The 27,881-nt window shown below is 37.3% G+C and overlaps 2 protein-coding genes across 3 annotated transcripts in view; both read right to left on the reverse strand.

Annotated features, from left to right (window-relative positions):
- Positions 1–27,881, reverse strand: part of LOC106052530 (general transcription factor 3C polypeptide 1-like) — a 241,653-nt gene that overhangs the window by 108,389 nt on the left and 105,383 nt on the right. The window lies entirely within an intron of this gene.
- The window catches only part of LOC106052535 (FMRFamide receptor-like), a 137,380-nt gene that overhangs the window by 68,291 nt on the left and 41,208 nt on the right, over positions 1–27,881 (reverse strand). Inside the window, exon 1 of one of the 2 annotated variants that reach the window (XM_056025526.1) lies at positions 13,895–14,084. The exons of the other annotated variant lie outside the window; for it this stretch is intronic. The gene's annotated coding sequence lies outside the window, so the exon portion shown is untranslated. Of the gene's footprint in view, positions 1–13,894; positions 14,085–27,881 lie in introns of those variants that run through there. 2 annotated transcript variants of the gene reach the window in all.

Here is a 27,881-nt window from a genome sequence, read left to right on the forward strand (position 1 = left end):
GCACTACTTCCGCTAAACAATATGTAGCAGAGGCTTGTTTTTCTACTACTATTAGTTCTCATTCTCGTAATGGAAGGTTCATATCAAATTATTCGAATCTCAGGTTAGCTCGACTTCAGCGACACCTGGTAATCTTACAAGCAAACCACCTACATGCTTTTAGAATAATAAGGGGCAGTGAAATATGTCCACAGAACGTCACTATCTCTACAGTCCTTCTTGTATGATGTCATACAACAGAAAGTCACCATGTCCACAGTCCTTCTTGTATGATGTCATACAACAGAAAGTCAATATGTCCACAGCCCTTCTTGTATGATGTCATACAACAGAAAGTCACTATATCCACAGACCTTCTTGTATGATGTCATACCACAGAACATCCATGCAAGCAGTGCCATTTTCGTGACTTCTGTTCGGGAAACCCCCAAACGTTTCAGTCAAGTGGCAAGACAAACAGAATGCAACCTGGTCTCCGGCTCAGTTTTAAATGCGCAGTGTCAACACAACTAATCGGCGAGCTATTGCATTCGATCTGGTCTAGTGCGAGCTAACAAAACAGGGTGAATAGTTCGGGGGGAGACGAAATGTCATCCAGTGCTGACATATGTAACAGAACTTTTAACCATTGTCAGACTACTTACCCACACACGTACCAATCCTGTCTCGATCTATTGCCTGTCTGCCCTGATAGGTGTGCGTTTGGCATGGTCTGTCTGACTGATGTTATGTCTATCATGCTGTCATTCTGTCTATCAGGTTCACCATAATCTATGGGCCTCATGCACATAATTATTATGTTTACGTCAGGCTTGAAAAAAAAAAGTTTGGGACCATGACGTCAAAGATTGGATGCTACACTGATGTTTTAAGTTTCATGAGATTTAATACGACCTCCTAAAATGTACAAATCTTGCCCGCCTCCATAGACCGTCAAAGTCACAATCAGTATTATATATATATATAAAAAGATGATTACGTCCTACGCGTCATGCATCTAGTCATGCATGTTAACCAATGATTTTAATTCTGCCTAGTCATTGGTTTTCCTGGCTGGCTCAGGCAACCCAATCCATGCTCTAATAGAACAAGAGTAGAAGGAGCATTTGTATAAATTCGTCCTAGCAATATGAAACAAGCAATGTGCTTTAATCGGTGTCTTTCTAAGTATTTTATTAGGTTTAGTTTGTGTTTGTGTTTGTATTAGAAGATTACGGTTTAGTGTTTTATATAAATATACTTCAAGGTCAAAGAGAGCACATTTCTCATTTCCTTCTTCGAAGATGGCTATTAACTCCAATCTTCGCTTCAAGAAGCCGGCCACATGCATGGCATGTAGAGTCTACTGCATATAATCCTACCTCTTCTCTCAGCCTTTTGTTAGCTTTGCGTTCTTTCCTGCTGGCCGCTCTCCTTGCCTCGTATCTAGAGACTCCGACACCCACGACATCACGCCATGAGGAGCGATCGAGAGCTAGTATAAGTAGCAGCATTACAAGTGAATGCTTTCTACACATTGAAAGAGAACAAATAGAGATAATCTATTGCTTCCAACAGTCTCGGCAATACCCTGAGCAAATAGTAAAAAGTGCAGCTAAAAATGCATTCAGGAAATCAATATAAGTGTCTCATCAGAAATAAAAAGGAAGCACTTATACGACGAAAGCTATTAAATATCGGTGTACGTTAGTCTATTACATGTACACAAAATATATCCATATATATATATATGTAATTTATTAAATTATTTTTTTATTATTTTATTTATATTATTTTTTATTTTTATTTATGAGGTCAAAGAATAAGGTCAGATATTTCAGTTGTGATTTGGGAATGAAGTAATGCGTTGTGAGTTTAGTGCGTCAGACTGAGGAAGCTCATCGATAATAGAACGACAGTATAATGTCCTATATACATCAGACACTATAGGTGTCACCGTCAAATAGAGTAGATTTAGAATATTGATGGAGAAATGCACCCCATACCCTAAATCTTTAATTTTAAATAATATTAGGATAGACTTTTTTTCCTTATAAATCTTCCATTAATATAAACATAAATAAGTAAAAAACAAAAACCGTTTTCTTTTTCTTACTAATATTCATTGTGTGTTCTGCAAGGTTCTGTGTATTTTAAATCAATGACATTTTTTTTTTATTTTTCTGTGAATAAATTACAAACAAAAAGAAGAGATGTAATTATTATCACATTTAATTGATAGCTTGTTAAAAAAAAACAACAAACCTCTATGAAAGTTGATATATTTTTTAGGTCCCCACAATTCGACCAAAACAAAACTCTTGAAGTAGACTTACCATCGTCGATAAAATAAGACAGTTTAATATCTCAATATATTCATGAAGTTTATTTCTAGGTTAAGAACAAAAATCAAAGGGGGGAAAAAAAGGTAAACTATAATCAAAATCTCGCAAATAAGAAACAACTTTTTTCAATTCAAAATATTTCCATTACTTGCTAATCAATAGCAGCTGGTCAAACCCTACAGCAGTTGCTAGTTAGTCAAACATGTGTCTAGGTCTATTACAAATAAGTGTCAAGTTATGACAGCTTAAGGAGTTAGTTTTGAATGAGTTCAGGCCTAGGCACGTCACTACACGATTTGCTTGGAAGTTTGACTACAGGAGACACGCAAGGAGACTGGTCGATCAAAGTCTCATCGAGAGACGGCAATCAAGTGTGAGTTTGTCAATAGGAAAGGGAAGCTGGATGAAAAACTTGCGCCAAATTTAGAAACAGGAGGATTTCAAAATGTAAAATAAAAATAAATAAGTTGAAAAAAAAAAAACAGACTGGGGCTGGGCGGATTGTAATGAAAAACAGACTGGGGCAGGGCGGATTGAAAAGAAAAACAGACTGGGGCTGGGCGGATTGTAAAGAAAAACAGACTGGGGCAGGGCGGATTGAAAAGAAAAACAGACTGGGGCAGGGCGGATTGTAAAAAAAAAACAGACTGGGGCAGGGCGGATTGAAAAGAAAAACAGACTGGGGCTGGGCGGATTGTAAAGAAAAACAGACTGGGGCAGGGTGGATTGAAAAGAAAAACAGACTAGGGCAGGGCGATTTGAAAAAAAAATGCTATTTGAGATATGGGGCTCTTTTGGGGTCCTTTATAAGTCCAGATATTATATGCCAGAGCTAAATATTTCTTGGGGGCCTTACGCTAGAGCTTGTGTTGCCTATAGGTAACTGGGGCCCTGCTATGCAGACTTTGTAATTTGTACACACGTATGTGTAAGAATAGAACTAGCTGTGTTATGGACTAATAGAATGAAACCGGGAAACACGAATTGGGTCAATGTGACTGATGCTATAATTAGCACAGCAAACATGAAGAAAAGAGTTTTTTTTTCTTTTCTTTATTCAAAGACTACAATGTTATTTAATTACAATGACCGGGGGGGGGGGGGGGGGAGTTGAAATTAAAACTTTTTGTTCCAATATCCTGCAACAACAATAAATGCCATGATGGACTCTAATTATTTGCTAGCAGTGTTCAGGGACGCACTTCTGGAGAGGATAATTGGGCTGACCACCATACAATGTCAACAGTTTTGCTCACCCGTCCAAGACTTTCATTAAGGGAAACAAGGCTGGGAAAGCAGAGGGGTTCTAAACATGGCGAGAGTCAACCCCCTCCAGACTGGTGACAAGAACCGATGTATCTAGGATGAAGACTTGGATTTGGAGCCTCGGTACTTTTAGGACGTACCTGAGTTCACCAGACTTGACACTTGGGAAAAAAGTAAAGGCGATTTGTCATTTTTGCTGGCAATCAAGTCGGCCATAAAACAGATGACCTTTACATCATCCGCCCTATAAACATTGCAAAAGTCTGAAAGGGGTATTATTTTGTACTTGCTTGCAGTGGTTCAAGAACCTTTGTGTGGGTGCATTAAAAACTCTCACTGCGCTCTACTTTCGCTAGCCCAATGGCCATGGCCTAGTGTCTCAGTTTAGTGACATGAACTGGGAACGGCCGGTATGCTCGCTATGCCTAAACTTTCTTTAAGGCGGCTAGTTAGCAATCATTTGGAGGGAAAGAGCTGCAGCACATAAAGATGGGGAAGTAACAGTTGTTTGTAAACAAGACAAATTCGGCGCTAAGAGACAGTAAGTTGTTAGATCGTCCCTGGTGAGTTAAAACATTTGTTGTTCTAGAAAAGACCTGTATTGAACATCTTATCACCATCCAGTAGATTCCTAGCTGTTGCTGCTCGCATTAAAAACAGATCACGCCTAGTGTCCCACATGTGTTGTCACCCCTCGTTTTAAAAAAAGGACACAATTAGCATCTTTTCTTTTCCCGCATTATGAAATTAAACAAGCCTGAATGTGTTTGGTTAAACAGCGCCGTTGTCCGCTCTACTAGACTAATTTCGCAGACGTCTCTCTGTCTCCCTCTCTCTCTCTCTCTCTCTCTTCTGAAGAGCTATAAATAGACAATGGTTGATTTTAAAACTTCTCTACCGGTAAAGCATTGGCTGTCCCCAAGGGACGGTTCTGTGAAGAGAGCGAGGCAACCGGAGAAACGTCTACCAATCAAAGCTGATGGCCATGTAACGGTACTGGCTAAGCCGTGGGACGAGGACTGTGGGAATAGACATGGACATGGGCGATAATAAGTGACACCACATAAAAAAGGGGGGGAGATAATTAGAACTAGTTTGCGTGAACTCGGCAAGCAGTTAGTTAATGACGGGACGATAATAAATAGAATTTTGTTTTACGAAATCAACTGAAATAAAAACGTTGGAGAGGAAGCTGAGCATCTTAGAACCAGGAAGAAATGGTCTCCTACTTTTTTTGTTTTTAAAAATCAAAATCTGCATTGAGTTGCACATTGACTGCTGTGACATCCTCGCTTGCAAATATCAAAAATTTTTTAAAACTTACCGTTAAGCTGCACTGTAGTTACATGTTTGCATATGCGTGTGTTCAGACGATGAGTAAGACCAAAATTGTATAATTATTATATTACAGAACTGAAATTCATCTTAAAGAGTTAGACACTAAATCGCTCATAACGATAAAACTGCTAAGCTTATTAAAGTCATTCCTGACTCATTGTATTTCTTAAATAATTGTGTTTTCAGTTTACTTATTATTGTCCCTTTTAGAGGAGGCTGTAATTATCGATATCATATGTAAAACTGTGGGTTACTATCCTTCGGATTATTTTTCCTTAAATGTATTAGACTCAATGAGAGTAGCTGCCTAGCATAAGGGTAAATAGGGGATCAATTTTTGTATTTATTCATATGATTCGAACAGTTGGAAGCTATTGCTTTCACCCACACGTAGGTCTATAATCATTTTTTTTTTAAAAATAGTCTTGAACATAGGATTAATCCGCATTACAAGAGCTTTGAATCCAATATTAAGCCGACTATATTTGGACCCGCATCGTATACCTGGACACAACAGCTTTGTATATTTAAACTATTCATTTTTTTTTGTTATCTCTCTCAGTAGTGTGTTAGTTAAATATTCTCCGATTAAGTTTTTTACTATTTTTGCCGGTTAATATATGACAAAATCTTAAGATAACTGACAATTGTAAAAGTTTATTACAGTTTCTCGTGCGTAATATTTTGCCTCTTTTAACCTAAAAATCGGGTGATTCTATACTTCCAGATGCACGTCGTTTATGTAATGGATAAACCGCATTACCGCCTACGTCTTGCGCCGCCTTTGTATTTGTATAAAAAAGAAAAAAAGTAAAGTTCACCTTTCTGACCTATAGGGTAGATGATGTAAAGGTCATCTGATTCTGTGGTCTACGTTTAACGAGGTTGTCATGTGGTCAGCACAACGACCAACCGCCTTTACTTTTCCCCAACTAATGTCAGGTACCCATTAGAGCTGGGTGGACTCAGAGAGGCGCCCAAAAATCCAGAAATTAAAAATCCCAGTCTTCACCAGATTCGAAGTCAAACGCTTTACCGCTCGGCCACCGCGCCTCATCTGTATTTGTATAGGCGGGAAGTATTCGTACGCCACAGTTCTGGTATGATTGGCAAAGATTGAGTTTCTGCAAGTCCGGGAGCTACATGGGGACGTGCCTACATAATTACTTGACCACAACGTTGTTGACGGGTCGGGAGACCTAATCATTCCTGTCCAGTCGCCAATCACTGGTGTCCTTTATTACTTCTACTACGGTCGTGATGTGCAGGTGTAGGAGACGCTGCGAAGGTGCTAAAGACTTCTGTATCTTGCAGCAAAGATTAGTTTTGTAAGAAAAAAATAAATAATTATGTAACCCTATTTAAGCTCAATAAGAAGTAATGTCTGCTTAACATGAAAAAGAAACCTGTGTTTGGCCTCTCAAATAACGGTCTAGTGGCTATGAAGTACTCTCCAACATTAGAAACACGTGACTGTGTTGCATTACGTAATAGATATAAAAACTGTTTTCAGTATGTACAGCTGGAGTGTACATTTATAACATCGATATCAAAGTTTTTGGCTGACGAGAAAACATCGCCGTCGGAATCATTTTGAACTAAAGATCAGAACTCAAGTTCTGCTGAGTAGGTTAGTCTAACGTTATTCCAATTAAATTTCATAAGTAGACATTCCTGTTATACACATTGTCATACAGCTATTTAGTTTAGGAACTCCAAACATTGCGAAAGTTGCTTCTCCTTTAAAACTCCACTGAGACTGTATGAATTTGTACTATTCAAACTACCAACCTATTCAAACTATTATCTCGGTTACAGAAACTCAGGAAGTGACTCCAGCGTACTTTTATACACGCCTGTTTGGGCTGGCATCGTGTCAGGAAACGTGACGGATAGCTGCGACGTCAGTCCTTGTGTCCGGCCACAGACTTGGCCGACAATGCCTTGAAGTCATTTTTTTCTCACAGCGCCATCTGAGTTTCGCCAGGCCGAGTTTCCATCCTCCCCCCCCCCCTCTTTCCTACCTAGATCCTTGGTTGAGTCCATCACCTGGTCTAGTGTTACATCGGATCTGGCACGTGGTTTAACAAGAACATGATCTGTCTTGTTAACTTCTTCAGGTCTGTGTGTGAGTGTGTGTGTGTTCCAAAGTCCTCTGTCTCTGTGTGCGTGTGTTTGTGGATGTATATGAACAAATTGAGAGGGGAAAAAAAACACGATTAAAGAAGACGATTAAATTACAATTAAAAGTTTGTTTTTTTAACATTTTATTTTCTTGTATTATACTTTTGATAATTTATAAAAAATATGTTTTATAAATAAAAAAATGAATGTAAGTGTCGGATTAAAAAAAATAAATAAAGGCTGGATGCCATAGACCTAACTATTGAACAGTGGTAGGACATGGATGCTTGCAGGGCTCAAATTATAAACTATCTAGTGCCCGAAAAGCATATCAAACGACAAGTTAAATTCTAATGATTATAATAGTATTGTCTAATATTTGATAAGGTCAAACAATACAAATAAAATGGTTCGCCCATAAGAAGCAAATACTAGATTTACTTCCATCACGCCAATTCATGATGTGACATTTATAGAATATAGATCTTTCATCACACTAAAACATGGAGTCAACTGATTTGATGGTGACAGTTACAGTTTTGTAAACGATGACATTTGAGTCTTGTGAAACTTTTTCAATAACAAAAAAAAAAAAAAAAAAAAAACATGTATGATATGTTTCCGACTTTTTCAAACATATTTCTGCAGCATATTCTGATGGAAACTATAGAACGACTAACTCACAATAAATGGCGATTTCCAGCCATTTCCAACCTTAACTTTGCACATGATATAGACCTAGTAGGAGAAAAACCAAATCAGGTACCAAATCTAATTATAAATCGGATGCTGCAGCTGGAGCAGTTGGCCTGGAAATGAGTGCTGAAAAAAACAACAAAATACTAGTTTCCGGTGGACGGAGTAGGAAATGTTGCAAACAGTTAAATGGCCAAACATTAAAAGAAGCTAAGTACCTAGGGCCAAACACAACAAAAGTTGGAGGATCAATAAAAGAGATCTAAAAAAAACTTGTTTAAAAGCTTGACTTCCGCTGTCTTGAGCAAGCTGGAAAATCCAAAGAGTAACATTAACTTCAAAGTCAAATTAAAATTGTATTCTTAATTAGCAGTCTTTGCAATTCTATATGGCCGTGCAATATGGACACTGAACGTTGAGGGTAAAACAAGAATTCAAACCTCTGAAAGTGAATGCTACAGTAAACTGCTGGATATCATATAGCAGGCAAAGAAGACAAATTAGTTTGTACTTTTACAAGTTAACACTGTGGTTGGCAAAAGAAGAGAAACTCCTCAAGAGACGAAAGCTGAGATGGTTCAGTCATGTTGTAAGACAGGAAACGTGACGGACATAAGTCATTCTTCAAGGTAGAGTGGAAAGAGCACGAAGAAAGGGACGTCCAAAGAGAAGCTGGCTGGATAACGTCAAAGAATGGACCGGCCTCCCTTTTGATATCCTGCTAAGAACAGCCGCTGTGGGGAAACAGTGGAGGGATATGGTTACACGTCCAGTCAGGACACCCCTAGGACGAAAGTCAAGGGAATGATGATGAGATGATGATGAATTTATTTTGTATATAAACTGTTTTATCAGCTTTTCTCTTTCAACGAATTTTTTCGAATAAAAAAAATATTTCTATATCTAGAATGTATCCCCCCCCCCTTTTTTTTTAAATATCTCTATACGCTTTAAAATGATCAAAAGTTAAAAGCAAAATATTTCCCTAAATTAAATCCCTTATTATGTAGTTTGCAAATGTAAGTAAAAGGTTTTAGAGTTATCGCTTGCCCATCCAGACAAATGTTTGTGCCTTACATAAAGGCTATGTTTGTAGATTGCGATATTTATTCTTTGTTCCTAACATATTTTTGAAATAACTGTTCCTAACACATGTTTGATTTGGTCATCGTTGGTTTTCAGTTCCAGTAAATCAAACATGAAACTCTTAAAAGATATTTTATGTCCATTCAAAACTAGTCTATGATTGATGTGGAGTATAGAAACGGCAACCAATGCGATTGAAAACATCGAGGACAAAGAACAGCAGCATGCTATGTGGAAATAGAATGTTTGAATACATGCCATTAGAATAACTTATTTGCACTTATCAAGAAGGTAGTCCACAGGATAAGATAGTCTACAGTCTAGGATTTGAAGTTATTTACTGCCAGTGTGGGCTAAATGGGCTAAGGCAGTAAAGTGTCAGTAAATAGCATAACTTAAGAACTTCATATCTGTCATTGTTTTGTCATGGCTAGTACATATTTTTTTGGTAAGAACCATTATGTGATGTACTAAAGAGCTGACATGTGGGAACTCTTCCTTTGTGTCACTCTCGAGTGTGTTATGTAATGCACACTCACTCCAAGGCAGAACCCGAGAGACCCAGTCTATAAATACCTGTAAATCTGCCAAGTAGGCGACACAGACTACCATAGTTTCAATTGATCCTACACAAGGCATAAATATTCTGCCAACTATGATTAGCATTAGCAGTGTGCTGCCAATTGACACGAACTATTTATCATTGATTGGAGACGTGGAGAACATCCGTCACGCACGTGGGTGGCAGAGGAATCCCAATTTAGTGCTGCCCGTGTACATACACACCCTCAATACAAGCGCAGACACTCAAACAACTCTGAGGGGTAAATGACCTGCACCATATCATCAAGACAAACCATTCAAGCAGAGCAACATCAACTAAAAGAGACATAGTATTTTGTGAGACAAAATGTTCCAGTCATTACATACGAGTTTAAATTTAGTTTGCCTGAAAACATTCTTTCGATATTCTTGCTTTCATTAATTCAATAGCTGGACGTTTTCAACAGTTCCATATTAGCTTACTCAGCAACTCCGAAAGATCGAAACTACTTGTCAGAACAAACAGAACCTTTGCTATACATCGGGAAAATATTGTACTAATGATACATCGGGAAAATATCGTACTAATGATACATCGAGGGTTTCATCAGGGGCGTAGCAGCCGAGTGGCAAGGCGCTTGGCTTACAAATCAAGAAGTTGAAATCTGGAATTTGGAACAAGGGAATTGTAAGGGTGCCCCTGACTCCAGTCAGCTCTAATGGGTATCTGACACAAGTTGGGGAATCAAAGGCGGATGGTCGTTATACTGGCCACATGGGAAACTAGTAAACCGTCAGCCATAGAAGCGGATGTGCTTTACAACATCTGCCCCCTTCCCCCTCATATATTTAAATATCTGAAATGGTACCTTTTACCTTTATGGTCGAGTTTACAAATAAGCTATACTGTAGAAATACATTCGCAACTGGCTAGATGGCTCAGAAAGCCGAAGGAGATGTCTTATGGTTAGTCTAGTTGTAACAAGAAAAACTACTAGACTTCAATATCTGCACATTCAAAGACCGAAAGATGATATGTACAGAATGAAAACGTCAACAAGCTAACATTCCAATTCATGTTAACATGAAAAATGCGTGAATCTATTTTAGACCAAGCCTAGAATTCATCGTTATGGTCTTTGATAGCCTTAAATCAAAGAACTGTAAGAGTGCCGAAAAATATAAATAAATAGCCTATCTATCTATGTATAATATATATATATATATATATATATATATATATATATATATAAACAGTGCATGATTGGAGAGAGAGAGAGAGAGATTATCATGAGGCGGCCATTATAATGATGGGGAGCTGTCTGCTTGCCTTGGTAAGCAAAGTGGTCGTATTATTGTCGTCTCAGACACACGCTAAGGAGAAGGCACGCGCTAATGAGGTAATGATGGGTAAAATGACACTCTGTAAAATGTGTGCGACAAGCGGTGTGTGTATGTGTGTGTGTGTCTTTGTGTGTATGTATACGAATGTTGTGTGTATACATTTAAAAAAAAAAACAAAAAAACAAAAAAAAAAAACGAAAACAAACATGATTATGCGATCGCGTGTTATCGGAACCAGACGGTTGTCTAGAGACCTAGTTTGTACAAGATAGAAGGTAACTTCTAAAGTCAAGGTGAGAGAGGCTGAGAGAGAGAGAGAGAGAAAGAGAGAGAGAGAGAGAGAGAGAATGTCAGATGGAGAGAGAGACAACAATGGTGGACAAGCTAACTCGAAACTTGACTCGAGAACAAAGCGTCAACAGTACACGCGAAAGTACAAATCTACACTTTACTAGACTCGAAAACAAAGCGTCGACTATAGACAGGTTAATACAAATCTACGCTTTACCAGATTTGAAAGCCATGTAACAACACATAAAAGTTCAAATTGTGACTACACGAAGACAAGGAAAAACGTGAAAAACAACATTTTGGCAGTTGCTTTTTGTCAAGACATGAAACAGAATGAAAAAAAAACAAACAAAAAAAAAAAAAACAATTTAATACAGTGTCGAAGTCACGTATCAAACGGAACGTTATAAATGTGCATTTATTAGCATAATTAGGGTATTTCCCCGGTTCCTCTCGTCATTAGAATTTTTAAAAACATTTTTTAATCCGAAAAAAAAAAGTTTTATTTTTCTTTGTCACCTTAAAAAAAGGGGGTAGATAAGCACCTACTGTTTCAACGAACCTCTACTGTTTCAACAAATCTCTACTGTTTCAACAAACCTCTATTGTTTTAACAACTCTGTACTGTTACATCAAACCTCTTCTGTTTCAACACGCCTCTACAGTTTCAACTAACCTCTACTTTAAAAAAACAACACAAAGCCTGTACTGTTTCTAAACCAACATCGACTGGTATTTTATAAGCGCAAAGAGAAATGAACAAAGAGAAATCTATCTGTAAAACCAATCATTTCATTTCATATATTATTTAATCCCCATTTCGACAGGGGCAGCAACTTACACAGTCATGTACAGCAAAATCCAAAACTAACTTAAAAAAAAATAAATTCATTTCACATCATTTCGTTGAGGAGAGGTAAGTTGTTCAAACTTTGAACACGGGACTCTACTTAGGAACCTTTTAGTCTCGCGCCTCCAAGATAAAAACACTGCACGTGGAGATGTATAGATGTGTCCCCCCCTGTGTGTGTGAGCGTCGTGTGGGTGACGTGTGTGGAAGTGTGAGTGTCACTAACATCGACTCAAGTTGGCTTTAATATTTTCCAATAAAGGTTTTCGCGCCCTCACACACGCGCTCTCTCTCTCTCCTAATAAAGCTCTTTATAGGACGTAATTTGCTTCAGGATTATGAGACAACAAAGGCCGGGTGAGTTGCTAGTACAGAACGAGTCGTTAAAGTGATTACGCACAGAGGAAAAACGTGTGCACAAATCTGTGTACAATATCACTGAGCAGCTCTTAATGTGTACATGGGAGTACAAACTAGGCATGGACGTAGCTTTTATTGATGATTTAGCGTTCGAATCCATTTCAAGTATATGTATAAATGTTTATAATATATTAAAACTTACGACCTGAATATCAATGGGGAAAGCCCATAAACCCTTAACAATGCTGCATTTATAAGGTATCTTTTAGTTTGGAAAGGTCAAACCGGCCTAATGAAAAGCTTATCACTTCAAACCTATATAGACTTGAAGTCTTTGCACCATAATGTGACAGAAGATTATTTCCCTTGGCTTCATTTCCTTGAAAGTTATCTCCCTTGATTTCACATCTTAAAATATACAACCCAGTAAGACATCTAAAAAATACTAACTCATGTACCAGAGATGACTGAACAAGGCGAAGTGACGGATACCTCGTAATAAAATGATAGATACTTATAGCAAAATATCAACATTCGATGCAATTAACTAATTAATAAAATCAATATATTGTTTTTTTTTTGTTTTTTTTTGTTGTTTAATCCAGTACTACTTTGACCGTAAGGGGACGAACTTGAGTGATATGGCTCTCAAGATAAAGATGCTAGAGAATACCAAAACCAGCCACGACACATAAAAATAAGAGTAAATAGGATAGAAAATAACACGAGGGATGCATTACATACATTTGAATCGTCTGACTCTGGTAACTAACAGACTTTTGTCATATCGACGGGCTTAAATACTAGAATTATGCGTAGAGCTGTGGAGTGTGCGCAGATCAGACCAATACGACGAAGTACAGTGACACTGAGAACAAAATCTCATGTCAGACTTCATATTCAGTATAAAGCCTGTCTCGTTTTCGGAATGAGGCTGAGATAAGAAAAAAAAAAAAGCGAGAAAAAAAAAGATATTGTGAAAGATGTGACTGAGAGTTAATAGCTTAAACAAATGTGTTCAATTGATGTAGAAATATGGTGGATGTACTGTTTTCTTTAGCATGGCAAAATCATGTTTAAGCCTAACCAGCTTGTAATATAGTAATAAATAAAATCACTTGACATAATGTTTTTTGTTTTAGATCATTAGGACTCTATTTTTGTGTTTGTTTCACTGTTGTAATTGACGATGAAAGAACCGAGAAGGCACGCTTAGAGAAATTTGCTTACATATGGCACAATGTGATAATGATATGATACTATTGTAATTCAATATAATAAGAGTATTTGGTAAATTATTTGAAGTATCGGAGACTTCCGATTTAAAATTCAAGCAAAATTTACATTTCATATTTTTTAAAAACTTCCTTCAGCAGTACATGCTGAGAAATACTAACTTTCAGGAGCCTAGATCTGAGTGTGCTTCTAAACCTCAGACTTGAAATATTTTGTGCTATGCCAAGTGATGAAATAATACGTTGTTCTCAAAAACTTAGCGCCCTTTAGTAGCTGCTTCCTTGGCTCACTTCCGCAAAGTATACCTATAGTGAGTGACCTTTGTTTGATGCCATGTTGTAGGGAATAAATATTTCTATACAATAACCGTAATAAAAGAAAATACGATTTAATAATAATTATAATTAAAATAATAAATAATTGAACTAATATATACCCTATCGGCAATAATCCAGAGAGTTGGTGTAGGTCCAACAGTACATCCGTTATGAGAGTATCATAAAGTCACAGTAAACAAACTGCTGCCAAGTTGGTACTATTCTCAGTACGCCATTTGATCCTTGCACAAAGTCTCTGGGCGCCACATTAAACAATGATTAACATTATAAACTACTTTCTACTCATGGGAAAAAAAAAGTTACTGATGAACATAAGACTTGTGTGACAGAAGACAGTGTTGAGCACCTCTCGCGCACGGTGTGCTCAGCTCGCCATCTCCCTTTACCGAAGGTACTCACTGTCAGATTGACTCGCGCCCAATGAAGCCAACCTCGCAAAAGGGGGGGGGGGCGGGGGGTGAGATGGTAACGCGCTGTCATACTCGGCACCTTCCTTGAGCAGACGATCGAGGGACGAGATGAAAAGATGCATGTGGAAGAGAGATGAATGGGGTCTAGAGATTGACAGAAGCTATACATCTATATCCAGCTCAATTAAATAAACGAATTATAGTATCTCCTCTGTTATCTGATGTATTCAACTCTTTTTATAAAAGATTGTTTCTTTCATACACAGAGAATAGCAGACACACTGAGTTAGCCTATAGAGAGATTTGTTCTTCTAGATAACTTCCTAGATTCCCGAGGGGGAACATTTGGAAAGGGATACAGTTCTGCTGCAGGAATGTCAGTAAATTATTGTCGGTGATATGGAGTCGTTCCAAAACGTTTTGTTTGTAATTTACATTCAACGCAGGAAGAGAGAAGAGAACTGAAGGCGATATGAACACACACAGATGCAATAGATCTCGAAACATAAGGGGGGGGGGAGTAACCGTGGGGGAGGGCTAAAGTTAAACCATTCAATAATTAAAATAATTAAAAGAAGAAGACAGAGATATGCTGAAACTACAAATGATCAAATTAAATAATTGTGTAGTTACTAATGTTGCAACTGAATAATACACTTTGCAAGCCAGTATTAGTTAATTGCTACTTTACTATTGAGTATTCTGTCGTGAAGGCTTTCTAAATTTAGTGATTTTACTAAAGGTGTTAGTCTAGTCAAATGTGAATATTCGTTTGTTATGAATCTCACAGCTCTAATTTGTGTCTGTTCCAGTTTCTTAATGTTTTCTTGAGTTGAGTAGTCCCAAACAGAAGATGCATATTCTATTACTGGCCTAACCAAGGTTAAATAACATTTTAGTTTTATGTTCTGATTTCATTTATAGACATTTCTTTTAATAAACCCTAATGCTGTGTTTGATTTTTTTTTTGGTATAATTTCATTAATATGAGGATTTCATGACAGTTTTTCATTTATTATAACACCTAGGTATTTGCGATTTTAGTTTGTGTTACTGGTTTACCATGAATAAGATAAGTGGAATAATTTGTTTTAGTTTTTTTGTTGCTCTTAATAACTGACATTTTTCTGGGTGGAAAGACATGCTCCAATTTGATTCCCATTTCTGTAATTTATCTAATTCTCTTAGTAATATTTCTGTATCTTGTGTTGTTTTTATTGTTCGATGTATTTTATGCAATCATCTGCAAATAATCTGACTTTTGTTCCTGAACTAATGCAATTTGGTAAATCATTTATGTAAATTAAAAATAGTAGTGGACCTAAGACTGTTCATTGTTCCACGTCCAAACGAACACAATTTAGAGACAAGTTATTTCAATTTTATTTGATTCACAGAGAACGTGCCCATCAATCAAAACTCAACATTTTTAATTGCCAGGTCAAAACGTTTTAAAACATGGACTAGATCTTGATTTTTACCCCAGCTGTTGATTTGTCTTGGTTAATAGAGCAATATACAAAATAAATAACAATCTTGGAAATTCGAGATAAGCCCTGAAGGTTATAACATACAAAAACTTAAACCAATCCTAGCACTAAAATAGCTGATTTCATCGCATCGTCCAATGCTTTGCGTGGTAAACGGACCCTAAAGAATCTAAAGACTGTCTCAGTTTTATGCAGCCGTCTACTTAACGTTCGGTTACATTGACTTAAAAGTGTTACTTAAAGATAATCGTTATCACCCAGAATGAATGGCAAGTCAATTGATATAAGTAGAAACTACATCTCACGTTAGAGGCCAGACATTACATTGTAGCAAGTTCAGTGTAAACTCACCAAGACGAACACACACCAAATCAATAACAAGTGAAATGATTAAGTACAGACACACTGGAACTTAAAGACCACCAAGACATAGTGGTCTTAACCTATCCAGTTTCCGTCTTCAACATGTTACTGATGACCATGACCTGCATCTTCTAGGTTTCCTCGACATTATCGACCCCCATCCCTCCATATGATTAAACTACAGGCGCCCTTCAAGCTATAAAATGATTGTATTACAAGCCTACACACACACACAGATAAAGTGGATCGCATTCAACACACACACATCCCACTGAGAATGTCTATTAATAACAAACATAGAAACAATTAAGTTATGTAACATTATATCTATAAATATATGAAAGCTGGATGGTATGTAATTGACTTGAAGACCAGCCACAAGAGATGGATGTGTCTTGCATTGGGTCCAGCCAACGAGGACAAGCGCGGACAGTCGCAGACGGTAAAGGTAGGGTATCGCTCTCAGAAGGAAGGCGGGGGTTCCAATGCCATCCCTGAGATTTGGGTACACCGAGAGGAACATCAATCTTTGCTAACCTTGACCCACTGGCATTCTGTTTTACTTCCGGGGGTGGGTAAGAAAAAGACACCTGTTTCGTGTTTGTGACGTTCTCAGAGAGCCTGGAGCCTACACTATTTGATAACTGGTACAATATACATGTAATTAGAATTTTTATTTCCAAGGTAAATGGAAAACAAGCCACAAAAAAAAATTTAAGGGGAAGAACTCCAGGTTAACTATAGATATCAATAATGTTGTTGTTTTTGTTTGCTCTTTCGATATCGGAAATAATTAATTACCAATAATTAAATGACTAATTAATTTTTCACATGTTATATTTAACGAGGTACAATAAGTGATTGTTTATATTGTTAACTTGATCCGAGAATTGGTAAAGGAAAAATAACGTGTATTATAATTAAGTAAAAGGGGCGGGGTGGGGGGGCAAAACCCCATCTGAATACTGAAGAATTAATTTCCCTACCCAGAATCAAACTAAATAATTATTTACCAGTAATTATATGACTAATGAGTTAATTTTATTTATTGACCCATTGTTCAAAGTTTCAACTTGATCCTATTAGGGGGAGTGGGTAAATAATGTGTTCAAACTTTTGACTAGATAGACAGACAGACAGAGTGAGCTTTGTAAACAGATAAGTCAAACTTCAGAAACGTCAAAGTGTGTGTGCCATTAAGTGTGTGTACATCTATTTTTACTAGCATATATGCCTGAATCATTGTCTGTACGCTGCGTCATTGTGTATGTATATAAATGCCGATACGTATCAATAATCAATAACAGGTATGAAAGGTGTATGTACCTCCTACCTTTCAAATAATTTATTTTATGATGTCCTAGTGCAGGATGGTAAGAATGAGCAGGGCGACAGTTCAAACCTCATAATTTCAGATCAATTTTCCTTTTCATTTTTTTTTTCAGTCCTCTAGTAGACTTGACAATAACCATCATGATGAACCAAATTCCAACGCTGACCAATGCTGTCATCAGCTAGAGAAGGTCAGCTGTGCTGAAGAGTTGACAACACTTTAGACAAGACCCAAGAAGACAGCGGCACGGGCTGAATGTGTCCCGAAGGCTGTGGTTTGAGTATCACAAGTCTATAGGTTATATAGTGGCTGTAGTTTCAAGTGGCTACAAAATATCCTGTAGCCTAAAAATGACGATTACGTGAATATGTCTTTGTGTGTTTGTCCTTCACTAGGCAGCCCACACCCAGACAAGGAAAAGCCAATAAGAGACTGACTGAAAGGTTTCAAAACTTAATACCCCTGGGATAATACTGGCGCCTCAGACAACCCAAGAACGAAAAAAAACAATATTCGTGTTGGTATCGACCTAAAATGTAGATTATTTTTTTTTGGTCAAGATTATTTGTCCTTAAAAAGTATTATTTGCTATGATATCTCTCACTCACATTCCTTCCCCATCTTTTCCTATTCCCCTCATAGCATTACCATCTCCCCCTCCCACTCTTTCTCTCTCTCTCTCTCTCTCTCTCTCTCTCACACACACACACACACGAATATCCGTTCATTGTTTTTAATACATTTGAGAAGAAAAAAAAAGGAAAAAAAATCAATTCTAGTCACGTCTGCTTGTTTCTTATAAATCCATCAGTAGAGTAGTTGGGAGTCGGTGTGTGTGTGTGCGCGCTTGGAAAAGGGGGGGGGGGTAATGAAAACGGATCTGTCATAAAATTAAAAGATAAAAGAGGTGTATTAAAATGTAGATGTCTTCATCACTATTAAGTCATGCTTGACATAATCATAAGCCTTTGTAAATGGATCAAGTACTTTTACATTCTGATTTCTGTTTTCTGTCGGACTACTAAAGCGAAACCTCTTTCTAAAGGAATGAACTCGATCAACGTGGTGGTAAAGAAACGTCATTTCCGGCTATGACGTATGAAGGAAGAGTTGCGAGACAATGAAGGCGGATTGCTCACGAGGGCGTTATGTGGTCATCACACCGATCCCTCTCATTTACTACTTCTGACAGATGTCCCATAAGAACACACACAAACACTTACTCAAAACAAAGCGATGGCGTTAACCAGGGACCAGGACTTAATCACTAACTTGTGTCTTCACTAGTAACATCTCCACGTTTTAGACTCTACTTATAAAGGGATGCGTGTTGCATGAATAGGATCTCATTGGACATAATTACCTGACAGACGGACAGAGAGAGTTGATATTATCTTTATAAAAAAAAAACAACAAAACACACACACACAACTGTCTTTGTAATCTTGTTTTTTCGTAAATATAGTTAGTTCGACAGAACGTATTTAACTTAGCAATTACAAATGTAAAAAAAAAATAAAAAATAGTTTTTGACAAAAAATCTAAAACCGTTTGCAAAAATGTGTTATAGTAGTGCATTTATTATTATCTCCCTTAGCCTTCCGTGTTTGTTACTATTACTAGTGAATAGTTGTAAAAATGGTGTATTTTTATGAAAGAAACTGCTTGCATAGTTGATTTTAAAAATTAAATTTTTCGCTTTCAGAAAAGAAAAAAGTAGCTGTTGCATCAGAACTTTGATCTAAAATATCATGATGTCGGATTTTCAAGATCTTTTCTAGTTTACGAGATCTAACCGGGACGGACGGACGGACAGACAGACCACACAAAACTAATAGCGTCTATTCCCTACTAAAAAAAAAATGGATCTATTTCTTACCAGGACATGAAATGCCAAGAACAGCATGCTGAAATGTTTCTATTTAAAACACTTATAAGGAAGCCTTGTCATACAGACGCTTCAAATAGACTTCAACAACATAGCGCATGTAACATTCGATCTCTTATGACACAAGCCGAGGTTTCCAGTTCAAAGGTTATATTTATAAAATAACTTAGATGAATAATTAATTCTTGTTTGTTTCTGACCATGCTCCACAATTTTCTGATTATCTAAAATGTGTGTTTCTAATGTTTCGATTTGTTTTTACAAAGCTAATGTCAACTCTGTCTGTCTGCCTGGTAAAAAGTCTGTACATGTGATTTCTCCCACACCCAATCTCGGATCAAGCTGAAATTTCGCACAATTATTTCTTTTACCGACAACACAAGGATCAATAACAAAAACAACAACAATTAGTTAATTTACTATTGGTAATTAATTATTTTGTTAGGTATCTCAAACAAGGCAAATAATTTGTACTAGACTGAAGTGGTGGTATAAGCTGAAGTAGTCCCCTTTATAGGTCGACGTCTGAGTGAACACAACATAACAAATAGACTAAAGAAACAATAAGCTCTCAACTAGCAGAGCGGTTACCATGTTGGCTTAAGAAGCCTGAGAAGGCTTGAGCCATGAGTTCGGGTTCAGGTCGTTTCCCCCTTTTTCTTTTTATTAATGCTTTTTAGCGGCCCCCGAAAGGGGAAAAGACGCTATTAGTTTTGTGCGAAATGTCTGTCCGTCCGTCCCGTTTAGATCTCGTAAACTAGAAAAGATATTGAAAATCCGACATCACAATATTTTAGACCATTCAAAGTTCTGATGCAACGGCTACTTTTCTTTTTAATAAAACGAAAAATCTAATTTTTAAAATCAGTTATGCAAGCAGTTTTTTTAAAGAGAAAAAGCTAATTAGTATGCATTATAAGTTAGACCTAATTTAAATTGAATAGTAATCTTATAAACTCCATTTTTTTTTTTGCGGAAATTTTTTATATATTTTTTTTTGAGAATTCGAATAAGAGATTGAGACTTTTCAAAACAATTAGATCAATTATAAGACATCATTTAGGCCAGGGGAGGCGCGGTGGCTGAGCGGTAAAGCGCTTAGCTTCCAAACCGGGGGTCCCGGGTTCGAATCCTGGTGAAGACTGGGATTTTCAACTTTGGAATCTTTGGGCGCCTCTGAGTCCACTCAGTTCTAATGGGTACCTGACATTAGTTGGGGAAAAGTATAGGCGGTTGGTCGTTTTGCTGGCTACATGACACCCTCGCTAACCGTAGGCCACAAAAACAGATGAACTTTACATCATCTGCCCTATAGACCACAAGGTCTAAAAGGGGAACTAGTTAGGCCAGGTTCACAACTAACTTTACATTCACTTACACCTATGCTTTGATCTGCGGGACCGTTGGGGCACTACACAAGATCTGTTAACCTTCTTTCTCCATTCTTATCTCTCATTTGTCTTTGATATAATTTTATTTGGATGTTCTTTCTGAAAATATTGAAGCCTGCCTGGGTGGATCTCTTCGGGGGCCGATTTTGAGTTTGTGTTTCCACACAAACTGTCTTTTGTAACCTTGTTTATTCTTAGTCTATTACAAATGTGATTACATGAATGAATCAAACTAATTGATATAACTACGATTAATATAAGCTTTGTTTTTCTAGAGTATCTTTTAAAAATTATTTTCTTGTTTGATATTAAGTTTTCACTTTCTCGTTACAGCCTGGGGGTTGAGGTCCCGAAGGAAGGCAGGGACTCCATGCAGCTCTGTAGTCAGGCTCACAAAGAGTGTGGGATGAAGCGACTTGCAGAGCTGCGCGCCATAACGCAGGGAAAGCGAGAGCATGAAAGCAAGGTGAGAAGATTTGAAACCAGACAAATGCATTATGAGATTAACATACGCCATAAACAGTGTTTACGTTACAGTTGTTATGCATTGGCTACAAACAGTCACGTGGTCTCTATCACACAGCCAAACAAACAACGTTGATATAGACATAAAATTAAAAAAAAAAACACAAAAAAAAACTATCCGACAAATGTGGAAGCTGAAGGATGAATGTCAAATTCTAGGATTGAACTGGAATGGGTTCTAGGTTAGTGTTTCATTAGCTCCTAAGAGTTTAATAACTAACATTCCATTTTTATCTCCTTAGTCGATCATTTTTTAACAAGCATTTTTTAAAACACAGAATATGAATGATTGAAGGTGATACAATCAGAGGTTATAGGAGGGAGTTAAAGATCCAGAAGCAACAACCCCCCCCCTTTTCCACACACACAGAGGAGTTTCCAGAGATGAAAACATGCTCGAGACTAGACCAATCATCAAGCATCAAACTTAATTTCTATCAAGTGGAGTCTGTAAAGAATGTAACAATAATGGTGCAGTGGCAACATCCAACACACACATGGAGATGACATGTATTATATCTATACATGTAAATATAGGCTTGGGCATCACATTCACACACATAGGCAGGGCACCCACACAGACATGGAGACATTACATAAACACACACACAGATATGGGGAAAGACTCAAAAACAAGTGTTTACGGCTGCAAAGGTATAGAAAATACGATAAACATGCAAATATGTAACCTTGCCAGACCAAATAAAACAAAGGACGTTAGGGCCAATAGGCCTTCATCAATTAGATTAGATAGATCAATTAGATATTCATTAAAAGACATCAGTAAGGCCAGGTCACTGGCGGATCCAGAACTTTTGAGTGGGGGGGGGGGCGATTTTTTTCCAAACCCTAACCCTAATGCCCAGTAAACCCTAACCCTATGCATAAACGTGCGTATATATATATATATATATATATATATATATATATATATATATATATATATATATATATATATATATATATATATATATATATATATATGAGAATTTTTAAAAAGCAGCATTTCTCAATCTTTGGTGAAAAACAAAACAACTGGGGCATCGCTATAAGGTTTTCAAGTGCGTTTTCTTGCTTTTTTCACTGCAGAAAAGTATTCTCCTGACATTTGCAGCTCATTATTCATCAATGGAGTTCGGGGCGAAGCCCCGCCGCCAAAAGCGTTTTCTTGCATTCTTCACTGTAGAAACGCATTCTCCTGATATCTAGAACTCATTATTTATCAATGGAGTTCAGGGCGAAGCCCCGACGCCAAAAGCGTTTTCTTGCATTCTTCATTGCAGTAACGCATTCTCCTGACATCTACAACTCATTATTCATCAATGGAGTTCGGGGCGAAGCCCCGCCGCCAAAAGCTTTTTTTTGCATACTTCACAGAAGAAACGTACTCTCCTGACCTAAAACTCATTATTCATACTATTAAAAAAGGACCTTTTGAATAATGTTGTACTTGAAAAATATTCTAATATGAATTTATAGGCCCTTAATACATTGCAAAAAAATCCGATTTGTTCCTTGAAAAGATAAGATACCCCACATATTTAGATTTTGGCTTTGAGGATCTCCGCCGAAAAAAAATTATTCGATAAATCATATTCAATAAAATCAAAGTATAAATTGTAAGTTATAGTCCCAAATTTATTTAACTAGAAAAATATCAGATTGAGTAAAGGTTAGAAAAAGGCGACTATGAAAAAATGATTTGGGTTAAGAACTCATCACATTCATTTGAGTTTAGAACTCATCTCAATCGTGACTCTTATACTGAAAAATTTCGTTTGAATTCTAATTTTTTGAATGCAAAGTCTTTCTTAAAATAGTTATGATAAATTCATGTGAAATTACACTAACACTGTCTGGAAATGGGAGGAGCGGTAGAGTGAAAATGATTAATCCTCGCTCCTTTAATAGTTTCTGCTAAAGATTGCATTTGGCATTAAAGAATAGGGGTGGGGTGACTCGATATAAGAATTTAATTTATAGTATATATAAATTATATTAGTGACAGATGTTTTTGTTTTGTAATTTCCTAACTGTAATACAAAAAGAAAAAGTATTGGTTTGTCCGATGGGGGAAAGGTGATTGCATGAATCGCCCCTCCCACCTGGTACAACCCTTTTTCATTTAAACTTTACTAATAAAATTTGAGATTAGAGTGTGGTACGTCATAATATACAATGAGTTCACATATCAATATATAGTTTATATTATTTAGATATTCAACTAATTTTGTTCACAAACTATGATTCTCCATAAAAATAGGACCGCCCCCCCCCCCACTCAGAGGGCTAGAGTGGGAAGGGCAGTACATGCAATTTACCCCTCCCCAACCTCACCGAAACGGCCAAGATACAAGAAGGCGAGCGGCATAATATAAATCTATATATTAATTCAACTAATTTTGTTCACAAACTATGATTTCTCCATTAAAGTAGGACCGCCCCCCCCCCTCAAAAGGTTTAGGTGGGAAGGGCAGTAGAGATAAATTGGCAAACAGGGAACGACATAATACAAAGATCGGTTAAAATATCAATAACAAGTTTTAATCACATAGATATTTAATTGATTCTGTTAGCAAGCTAACTTCACATTCCCTTTCCCCTATCCTTTTGTCTGCTGGACCGTTGGGTCACCATACAAGATCTGTCAACCTTCTTTCTCCATTCTTCTATGTCATTTTTCTTTGATAGAATTTCATTCGGACGTTCTTTCTGAAAATATTGAAACCTGCCTTTTTACCTGCCTGGGTTGACTACTTCGGGGGCCGATTTTGAGTTTGTGTTTCCACACAAACTGTCTTTGTAACCTTGTTTTCTTTTAGTAACACTGAGATCAATCTCTGTATTAAAATCGAAAAGCTATCAACAAGGTGTAATTAAAAACCACACCCAAAAATGTTTTAGCAAGTTCACTAGAACTTAAACTGACGTCAATTTTTAATTTGAAATAACAAGTTTCTATTTTTGTAGGTAGATACTTTTATGTAATTATAGTCGATCAAGCTGAAGTCAAAATCTAAAAACCAGCGACAGCATCCGGTAAGAGAGGAAAAGTACCACACTTTTTGTGGCAATTAAAACTAAATAAATCCCTTGAGACTAAGGTCTACTGAACTAACTTAAGTTTATATGACCAGAGGTCAGTGGTCTAAGGTTAACAAATATAACGTGCCTTCCTAAAGCATAATGTAAACGGTTCAAAGACCCGAGCTCCTAGATTTCTAAATTAAAAAATCCATTTCTGTCTTCACCTTGAATTAAACTCGACACATTCGGTTCGGCAGCCAAGCGATCTATATTTGGGCCACCACGGTTCATTTAGGATATATCTTTATTCATTCCATTTTAAACAAATCAATCAATTGAATCAAATTGAAACATTATGAAGGATATGTCGGTAATAATAATTTGACTTACTTCACTTAGAAACAAGATAGACCAGCTGGACATGTCTCTTGTCTGGAAAACTTCTCGGATGGTATCACTCTCTGGAAAGACACTTATCGGACGCCAGTGTGTCATATGACCTAATCATTATCCCATCAGGACACTAGCCGCCGCTTAGTGCCGTGACACAAGCCCGAAGACTGAATGTAAGATTAGGACTTCATCAGTAGCTTGGTGACAGACAATCAGACAGAGCGGTTCTCACCAAATACATCTTAACCAAACGCAGCTACCATCCTACTTTCATGAATTATAGAGAAAGTTAGTATTTCTGTGGGAGTGATAATTAACTAAAAATTGGAAAGTCTCCATGGTGGAGTTTGAGTGTTTCTAAAGTATGACTTGTAAAAAACAAAAGATACACCCAATTACTTAAAGCCTTAACTGAAAACACCACCAAGGTCTAGCGTTGTATAGCATTAATACTAATCATCAGTTTCTTGCACCGGGGAAAGGTCATGTATAAAAAAATGTGTGTGTGTGTGCGCGCACGTGTATATAATATACACTGACTCATCTGGGCGCATCCATTGTCTTCCGAGACAGATGGAGCCATATATATACATATATATAGCTGAGAGGTTAAGCGCCTGGCTTCCTAACCTGTTGTCCTGAGTTTAAATCTCGGTGAAGACTGCGATTTTCATTTCGGGACTTTTCGGACTGCGTCCACCCAACTCTAATGGGTACCTGACTTTAGTCGGGGAAAGTAAAGGCGGTTGGTCGTTGTGCTGGCCACATGACAACCTGCTCATTAACCGTTGGCCATCTGCCCTACAAGGTCTGAAAGTGGAACTTTACATTATTTATGTCAGTAACTTTATTAGTTAAGACAAAATGACAACAAATCCTACTCGATAAAATCATTACGGCGTCCTGCACTAACTTGAGATTCCCAGAGAGAAGTCAGTAGCCAAATCAGAAAATAGAAACAATAAAATCAAAAGAGTCTAACCTGCCATAAACAACGTCATTAAATCGATCCCCTCTCCCCAGGACAACGAATAACCACCTTAACCACCCCCAACCACCCACTAGCACTACCGTAAAAAAAAAAATAATACAACCCACTTCCGCAACAAAGCCCTTACGCTTCATAACGTCTCAAGACTTGACTAAGCAGCTACGGAAGATTACGTTCGCAGTATGCAACAAATAAACAAAGTAACACTGAACGACGGAGATGTACATTGTTTCAATTTATTTTTTCTCATGTTTTTCTCTAGTGTTATCTTCTCCAGCGTCAGTGTCATCCAATGGTAGTCCCGGATTGTTTAGCAACATTTTTCAGCACTATGTTTTACCCAACATGGAACGGAACTTTTTTAATGGAGCCTCTGAGACGTGGAAAAAAAAAGTCCATTGAAGATGTAAGGACAAGAATGGACCTCATTCAAAAATCGTAAACAAACAACATTTAGCCACGTGATTCTCTATATCTTCTACACAAATTATGTAATCCATAAAGGCAAGAACCAGTGATACTTATTTTTTATTGTTTTATCAATATTAGGACGTGGCAAAATGTGTTTATTTACGATTGGTGAATGAGGTCCATTATAATTTTTTTAAAATGCCCTTCATGAGGAACTATGCACAATGACAACAATTTCTAATTCTTAAAGATGTGTCTTCTTGGGCTATACAATTCATTAAAGAAGTTTGAGCCCAACCCCTATGGCCTCTAACGAGGAGACGAACGATTCTTCACCTTCACATTTTTTGTTTCTGTGCGCGCCATTAGTTCCAAATGAGAAAATGTGCTAAGCATTCGGCCAGTCAGTAGCGAGCTTTAAGGTAACCAAGAATATGACACCCTTTCGATAGAAACACTAATCACTGACAAGACAAGCGTCATTAACGTGGAGACAATGTAAGAGCGATTAAACGCGGAGACAATATAAGAGCGATTTACGTAGACACAAGGTGGAGACAAGGCCCCCTGTTTGAAGTGACAAAACAACAACTCTGAGGTAAGTGATTAAGTTTATTACGACAGCGCAGAAGAAGTAAGCACAGTTTAGTGGCAGTCACGGCGAGATCGATAGAAGACTTCTTGCTGAACTGGTTCGAATTGTTACTGCGTATGCTGAGTTAATTAATCAAATCAATCAATTTGGTAGATCATTTTCTCTGATGATACCTCGGCTACATGTTATTTAAGGGTTTCACAAAGGCTAAGTCTATCTCTGATACCTCGGCTACATGCTATTTAAGGGTTTCACAAAGGCTAAGTCTATCTCTGATACCTCGGCTACATGTTATTTAAGGGTTTCACAAAGGCTAAGTCTATCTCTGATACCTCGGCTACATGTTATTTAAGGGTTTCACAAAGGCTAAGTCTATCTCTGATACCTCGGCTACATGTTATTTAAGGGTTTCACAAAGGCTAAGTCTATCTCTGATACCTCGGCTACATGTTATTTAAGGGTTTCACAAAGGCTAAGTCTATCTCTGATACCTCGGCTACATGTTATTTAAGGGTTTGACAAAGGCTAAGTCTAATATCTCTAATGATACCTCGGTTACATGCTATTTAAGGGTTTCACAAAGGCTAAGACTAATATCTGATGATATCTCGGCTACATGCTATTTAAGGGTTTCACAAAGGCTAAGTCTTATATCTCTGATGATACCTCGGCTACATGTCTATTGTGACAATTACGAATTCAGAAAATAGAAAATTGGCGGAATCAAGCAATGAAACAATCTGATATCTCACACCTGGAGAAGTTTCCCCGGTGTGCTCGGTCTTTGGCCTTGCTTTTAATCAGAGCGTCGTAGAATACAAGTCATCGATCATAGGGATGTTATAATTTACATCTGCACGGATCTTTCCCAGACATAAGTTTATTCAAACAGGCTGATGGAGGCCCATAGGCTCAGAGTTCCAAGACTCTTAGACTCAACTCTAAGGGCAATTACCAAGAAGAAGATCTCAGACATGCGTAATGTTCAGTGCGTGTTTATGTTTCACAGGAAAGTACCGCCACGGGAGTTAACTCAAAACAAACACAACAAAACGCCACACCATTTTTTTACACGGGAGTTAACTCTAAACAAACACAACAAAAACATTTTTTGGTTACTTCCGTTTCGTTCAAAAACCCAGATTAGAGAGAACAAAAAACTGCCTATTGTGATGTTCCATTCCATTATGCTAGAATAAATATTTAATTCTCATTGTTATTTCTAAATCTAAATCACTAAGTAAAATGCCTGACAGTTTAGATTAATG

This window comes from Biomphalaria glabrata, chromosome 4 (assembly GCF_947242115.1).
Source record: "Biomphalaria glabrata chromosome 4, xgBioGlab47.1, whole genome shotgun sequence".
Classification (NCBI taxonomy): domain Eukaryota; kingdom Metazoa; phylum Mollusca; class Gastropoda; family Planorbidae; genus Biomphalaria; species Biomphalaria glabrata.